This window comes from Phaseolus vulgaris, chromosome 11, assembly GCF_051622355.1.
Source record: "Phaseolus vulgaris cultivar YP4 chromosome 11, ASM5162235v1, whole genome shotgun sequence".
Taxonomy (NCBI): Eukaryota; Viridiplantae; Streptophyta; class Magnoliopsida; order Fabales; family Fabaceae; genus Phaseolus; species Phaseolus vulgaris.
The window spans coordinates 45595975-45603888 of NC_143508.1; the positions used below are offsets into that span (position 1 = coordinate 45595975).

The window sequence follows — 7914 nt, forward strand, 5'->3', positions numbered from 1 at the left end:
CAGAAGGGCTATACCAATATATAAAAGTTCAAAACCTTCGCTTGCGTAAGCAAGGGGTATTTTTATATTATTTAATTTTTTTATAGTAAAAATGTGACACCAAAAATAGGTCTAAACTTTCAAATATTTACCAAAAGAAGAAAGTGCATGTGTCACACAAAGTGGTCTACTAAGACACGGGTACAAATGCAAGGTGCTATGAAGGGAACAAATGTCGAAGGTACTCTCGAGGGAGGAAATCAGGGTTTTTTTTTTTTTTTTCACGGAAGCTAAAATGGGTGCTGGTGCAAAATTTACACAAAAAAATAACTTACATAAATAACTTAATCGTTTTTGAGTTTCAAATCTTCAATATCAATTCATTTGCTTTTTCTCGCACGCAAACCTAAAATAGGTGTTTTGGTTGGTGTAATGTAATGGTTTTTCAATTTCAAATTTCGAATGTGTTGATACGGAGGAAGCATAAATCCACTCTTTTTAAAAGTGTGTAAATTTTTTTCGAAAATGTTTTATTAAACACCCTCTACCACTAACACAGAGTTGGCGTCGCTTGCATGGAAGTAGTTGAGGATGTGACACTGGGGTTTATGGTAATTGTCCTGGTAGTGATGTGGCAATAATAGTGATTCACATGTACCATTTAAACGGCAGCATGGTCACTACCAACCGATGTAGTGAATGAATTATTAACCGTCTTCATCGTGCGATCATCGCTCCTTGGTTGTTCCTTTCGTTTGTGAAGCACTTAAAGTAATGGTGGCAATTTTCTGGGTTTAGGGTTTAGTAGAGGAATCTGATGCTATGAAATGCATGTTTTACAAATTTGAAGGCGTTGGAATATAACATCGGTTGAAACTCATAACCGATGTTATGAAATGCATGTTTTTGAAATTCGATGGTGATGAAATATAACATCGGTTGAAACTCATAACTGATGCTATGAAATGCATGTTTTTGAAATTCGATGGAGATTGAATATAAAATCGGTTGGAACTCATAACTGATGCTATGAAATGCATCTTTTTCAAATTCGAAGGCATTGGAATATAACATCGGTTGGAACTCATAACCGATGCTATAAAATGCATCTTTTACAAATTCGAAGGCGTTGGAATATAACATCGGTTGAAACTCATAACTGATGCTATGAAATGCATCTTTTTCAAATTCGAAGGCGTTGGAATATAACATCGGTTGAAATTCAAGGCGAGGGCAGTTTACATGAGGGCAGTTTGTGACTACCAACCGGTGTGATAATTCATTTACATGAGGGTAGAATGGTAACTTTAGGGTTTGAGTCTGGTTTTGATTTTTACTTTGTTGTGGAAACGGGAGAATTTGGAGGCAAAGGGTTTACTGAGAGCATTGTTGTCGAAGGTGGGAGGGACAAAGAACAACCATAGCGCCAGAGGGGGTGTGATAGAAAAAGAATCTATAATCGGGTTCACACAGAGAAGATAAAACAGAGGAAGAATCTAAAGGTCAGTAAAATGTGTATTATCATCATATTTTTCCATGGTTTTACAATATGTATTTATATGTATGTTGCTAAGCGGTGAAAGCGGTGGGTCACACTCACCGCTCGCTTTACATGTAAAACTCATGGAGTCAAACACAACGGTCATAGTACATGTAAAGCACATAACAAACATTCGTTGCATCGTCGTCTTGGTGGAGGGAGGGAGAAATAACCATACAATTATTTTTTGGGAGAAACAACCGTAGAAGGTTTGATTTCTTTTGAACGGCATTCGACATTAGGTCAACGTAAATGTCTTTGGTTGTTGACGAAGTAATGCAGTATTTTTTTTTTTTTTTTGCAATGTATGGTTTTGGGAAGTTGGGTGTCCACTTTTCATTTTTCAATGCTTGGGGTGGCCGTACTTAGTGGTTTTTGGAACTTGGGTGTCCTCTTTTCATTTTTCAATGCACGGGCTGGACACAGTTAGTGATTTTTGGAACTTGGTTGCAGTTAGTTGCTTGGATTACCCTAGATGAAATTGCACCCCTTTAGTATTGTGAATAGGTAACCAATTTTTGAACTTAGGTGACCGATTTTGAATTTGAGTGCATGGGCTGACCTTGGGTGGGGCTGTTGTTCTGTGTGGTGTTGTAGTATGCATTGTGTGCGTGTGTGTTGATGAATGATGGGATTGTTGGGTGGATTACCCTAAATTAAATTGCATCCCTTTAGTTTTGAGAATAGGTAACCAGTTTTTTGAACTTGGGTGACCGATTTTAAATTTGAGTGCATGGGCTGACCTTGGGTGGGGTCGTGGCCTTGTGCCGTGTTGTAGTGTGCATTGTGTGTGTGTGTGTTGATGAATGATGGGATTGTTGGGTGGATTACCCTAAATGAAATTGCATCTCTTTAGTTCTGTGAATAGGTAACCAATTTTTTGAACTTGGGTGACCGGTTTTGAATTTAAGTGCATGGGCTGGACTTGGGTGGGGTCGTTGCCTTGTGTGGTGTTGTATTTAAATAATTGATTGGACTGTTTTTAAATATTTTGCAACAAGATAATTGATTAAAATAAGTGAAATTGTATGTATTCAAATGCTAAAACGGATTAATTTTCCGCATATAAAAATAATTTTGTTTTCTAAGTTAAATAAACCGCTGAAATAATTGATTAATAAATGTCATAATAGATAAAAAAAAATGTAGTAACAATAATTGATTACCAAATTGAAACGATCAATTAAATACATTTGAATAAGTTTTTAATCAACATTTTTTAAATTTTATAAATAGATCATTGACCAGCAGAGATGAAGTGTTCTTACTTTACTTTAGCTTGCATAAATTGAGTGTTTAGTGTTGAACAATATTGGGTTATAATATCAACACATTTCAATTACCATTGCATATAACTTAAATATAAAACTGATAAAAAAAAATATATGAAAGATAAAAAGAATAATTTTGTACCTACCATACTTGTACAGTTAAGTCTTAAAAAAAAGAAGGAAGTAAAAGTATTATTTTGTTCAAATGCAAAGATAGAAATACAAGATTTTGATAAGATATTATATTTATTACAATCTAGGAGCAGAAGTAAAAGTATGATCAGAACAACTATATTACCCTGCAAATTCAAATAAAAAACAATTATTAAAATTTAGAACATTAAATAATTTAGATTTTGTATTTATTTAGGATTTTGAAAAACATAGAAATTTTATTAATTTTATATTTTTATCCATCTAAATTACTTATCATACCCCTTGACAACCCCAAGCCAAGCCCATCCATATAGGATTAAGGCTCATACAGTTTAGCATCAACCCACTAAAATTAACACCCACGGTAGTCTTGCTGGGATGGGCCAGACATAGGTTTGTTGCATAAAGACAAAATGCCCTTATTAAGGTCATGGTTACAACAAAGTCTCACATAATCTAGCTTTGCCTTCTTCTAGGTATGAAGGGTTAACCCTTCATAATCCATACTTTTATTCCTTCCATATCTACCTCAGAATTCTGCAGAATTCTGAATTCTGTGAAGTCTTTGGCAGCTGAAACACCTCAGCCAGTACACCTTTGCACTTCTTACACTTATCACAACTAACTCTTTATACATTGGATTGGGTTTAAGTGTTATCCGCTAAAGAGTAATTAAAGGGGCGTAGTCCATGTTTCATCCATAGCCAAGCTTTGATTTGAGCCAAATGAAAGATTTCTTCCTCATCGACTACCCCTTGTTTGAAGATTATTAGATTCCTTTGCTCCCAAATACATCTTACAACCGTCACCCACATACCTTTCCATACCATATTCTGTTTATGGTTAAAGTGTACTAAGTAGAATTTCTCAAAGTGACATTTTAAATCCTATGTTGGACAGACAATATACGAACCCATCTAAGACATCTATCCCATACATGTTGGGCAACTGTACAGTCCAGAAAAAGATGTTGCATTGATTCATTCACACCACAACACATCGCACATGATGGGTAATTCAACCCTTTTAACCGGTTGTTCAAGAGAGCCAACCGGTTAGCTTCCTCATGTGTTTCTTTAAAAGCTTGAAGAAGTTGACTATAATTTTCAGCATTTAAAGAAGTACAAGAAGTTACACTACTTGCCTCATCCTCTTCCTTGGCCATCAAACACAGATTAACTTCATGATATGATTCCAATAACAAGATAGAGATGTTTCATAACTTGAGTTGGAATATGATTAGACACTTTTCTAGAATTGGATCAATGTTCTTTCATTCAAGAACTCACCAAAACTTAAGTAACCAAGCCAAAACTCATGTAGAAATCCATTCTTGTCAATTGAACCGATTAAAAGGCACAAGAACTCAAATGAACTGATTAAAATGTCTAACTAATGAATTAAACCGAACAAAAGCATGAAAGAAGGAAGATGAACCAATTAAAAGCAGTAAAGAAGAAGATGAACCGAACAAAAACAAGAAGAAAGCCAAAGAACTGAATAGAAATGCAAGAAAAGACCTAAGACATGTTTTAAGAGTTTATATGGACATGGAAATGGAGGAAATAGATGGAAAATAGAAGGAGACTTATGTGGTTGGAGTCCTTGGAAGAGAACATGCCACTTGGAGGATGCAAAGCTCCAAGATGAGTGAGATGTCGCCACTTGAGGCTCCAAGAATGCTCTCAAGATAAGACTAGGAAGAGAAGACTTAAGTCTCTCAAATGCTCACCAATTTTGGGAGAGTTTTGGTACTATCAATTTCAATTCTGTTTTATGAAGACTCTAGCCCCTCCTTTTATAGAAGGATGACCGGTCATGAAAGTTTAAAGAAGCTTACAAAGGAAGCTACCTAAGGTCCCTTGCACATGTCTCACTTCTAGCGCCTATAGTGAGCTATGAAGGGTCAATCTACTACAATGTTCTAAAACTAATAATCTAAAGATGCTTTTACATAAGAGGTATCTTTAGGTTTCCCTCTTAGCACCTACCTAAACACTATTCTATATTATTTACAAATTTATACAAAAGAAACTATAAAGAGAGATATTAATTGAAGCCCATCTTTGAAAGCTTGTAGACTTCTTTGGCTTTAGGGTTGGTCCTCTCTTTATTTTATGTCTTCTTTAAATTTTGAGAAGACTAAAAGGAAGAACTTCAAATGTGTGGGTGAATGACCTCTTCCTTCATTAATAAAAGCCTCTCCTATTTGATCTCTATCACTTCTTCATCTTCACTTGATGAAGAGACATCATTTTCGTCCCAAGCAATGTAGGCTCTTTTTTATTTTTCTTTCTTTTCCTTCTTGCTTGACTTCTTCTCTTTATTTGGGCATTCAGCCTTTTTGTGCCCCTGTTCTCCACAACCATAACAAGTATAATTGTTAGCATTAAAATCACTAGTTTTCTTATTGCCACACCTCTCTTGGTTGGAGTCAATATAGTCAAACTCGTAACTCGTATGAGGATCGGGAAGGAGCTAAAAGATCGTAACTCAAGAATCATAACTCGACTCTTAAGAGTCACTAACATATGAAAAATAATATTCAATATATAACACAACTGAAAACAGTTTCATAAATCATAAATTGTTCATACAAAAAACAACTAAGTTCACAAATATCTAATAAAAATAAAGTATTAAAGGAAATCCTTTATATTAATTGAAGGATAATCACCATTATTTTCTACAAGATCTTCATATTCATTAATTTTATCTATGCCATGACCTTTATCATCCGCAACAATTGGAGGAACCTCCAAATCATCCATAGGTTCAACTTCTCCAACTTCATCCAAATCATCCATAAGTTCAACATCATTTATTTCATTATCTTCCACTATCCATTCATCATCAGAGGCAAGCTCACCAGTGTTGTAGTTTTTTGTGTTCCTAACATCCTTCTTCTTCATCAATCTTGAATTAGTCATCACAAAGACTACATCATTCATGGTCTTCTGGTGTAAACAATTTTTTTTTTGTGGACCTAAATAATTATAACATCATAAATTTATTCCTTCATAAATTCTAATTATAAAATGAACTCATAAATTTAAATGTTTACCCTTTCAAATGCACTCCAATTGCGCTCACACCCAGATGAACTACAAGTCAAACCCAAAACATTAACTGCAAATCTTTGTAGTTCCGGAAGTGCATCACCATATTGTTCCCACCACTGTGCTGAAGTTTTTGTTTTGTGTGCACGTTGAGCTATTTCACTACCCAAAAATCCAGATTTGCTCTTGAAACTCTCAATTTGGGCATCAATCTTAGTTATCTCATCAATGTCTCCTCACATCCTCTGTAAACATTCATAAATTCTCTGTTTCACCTCATAATCAACTTTAAATTCTGGATGATAATGCAATATGGGATTTAGATAATACCCTGCAGCATGTAATGGCCTATGTAATTGGTTGTCCTATCTTTGATCAATGATTTCCCAAAGGGGAGTGTAACTAAGTAAGATAAAATTAAATAAATAAATAAATATAGAAACAAAGTTTATATTTATAAAAAAGATTAGGAATGAAATAAAAGTGAAAGGTAATTAGTTATTTACCTTTTACTAACTCTATGGAAGAGACTTTGTATCTTCTCTTTAGCCAGGTCCATCTCTTCATAAATAAATCCCATGACTGTTTTTTCATCTGAATCCACCATGCACAACACCTTAATTAGGGAAAAAGCACCCCTCAAACAATTCAAAATATTTGACCAGAATCCCTTATTCAATACCAAATTTTCAACAAGCCTTCCATCTCTAGTCTTTACACACTGACTAGATTGCCACTCCTTAGATGTAAACATCCTAATAAGTGATTTCTTATTCTCATTTAAACATCCCAAGGTTAAATAAGAAGTGGCAAAATGAGTATTAGCTGGTCTTATTAAATCTACCCCTTCAGTGTGTTTGTGCAACAAACAAATAAGACTAGTTCTTGAATATATGTAGGCTATGATTTTCTTACCATTGGATATGGTCTCCTGATGGAGTGATATTTTCTTTTCAAAATCTTCCAACATTAAATCAATGCAATGTGCTGCACATGGTGTCCAATACAATTTTTTTCTCTTTTGCATTAAGAGATCTACAACTGCTTTGTAATTTGCTGCATTATCAGTTACAATCTGGATTACATTATCTTCCCCAACCTCCTTAACAACATCATCCATCATCTTGAATTTTTTTTCCAGTTGTCTTAGATATGTCAGAAGTATCAATCAACTTCAAAAAAACAGTCCCCTTTGGACTATTTACAAGAAAATTAAATATGGTGCATCTTATCAGTTCACCCATCTGTCATTATTGTGCAACCATTTTTTTTTCCAACATACTCTATGTTCTTCCACTATTTGATTGGTTTTTTCAACCTGTTGCTTCAAATATTTCACCCTGATTTCATGGTATGATGGAGGCTTAATTCTAGGACCATGTTTGGCAATCATTTCAACCATTTTAGTGAATTCTTCACTCCTTGCTACATTAAATGGAATAACATTGTTGTAGAAAAATAAAGCAATTTGTTGACATGTATCTTCCCTCTCACTTTTCTTGAAGATGGAATTGATAGTACTTTGATTTTCTCTTCTCTTAAAAATACTTGATGACTCACCCCCCACACTGTCTTATTGAGAAGGTTTTTTTCTAAAATTTTCAGAATCACCTACATTGTTTTCCAAGTCTACTCCGAACATAGATTTCTTGATTAAATTTTGCTGCAGCATAGAAACAGTACCCAAGATTAATTTTTTAACTTCTTCTGGGACAACAAGACATGCTCGAACATCTTTCGATGTGCATGCAAGATGATGCTTTAGTCTATAGATACCCCCCGTTAAAATCTTCTCACAATATTTACACTTCACGTTTCTTGATTTTCCATCAATAGAAATACAATGATTCCATGCAGGGTCTTTTTTGATACTTCCTTTTTTTGTACTGTCCCCACCTCTTGAATCCAT

At 34.5% G+C, this 7914-nt stretch overlaps 1 non-coding gene across 1 annotated transcript; it reads right to left on the minus strand.

Annotated features, from left to right (window-relative positions):
- Window positions 1-5585: 5585 nt before the first annotated feature.
- Window positions 5586-7914, minus strand: LOC137808712 (uncharacterized). Its single transcript, XR_016517735.1, has 3 exons — window positions 6512-7914; window positions 6004-6407; window positions 5586-5929 (listed from the first exon to the last, which is right to left on the minus strand). It is a non-coding gene; the product is annotated as an uncharacterized LOC137808712 (transcript).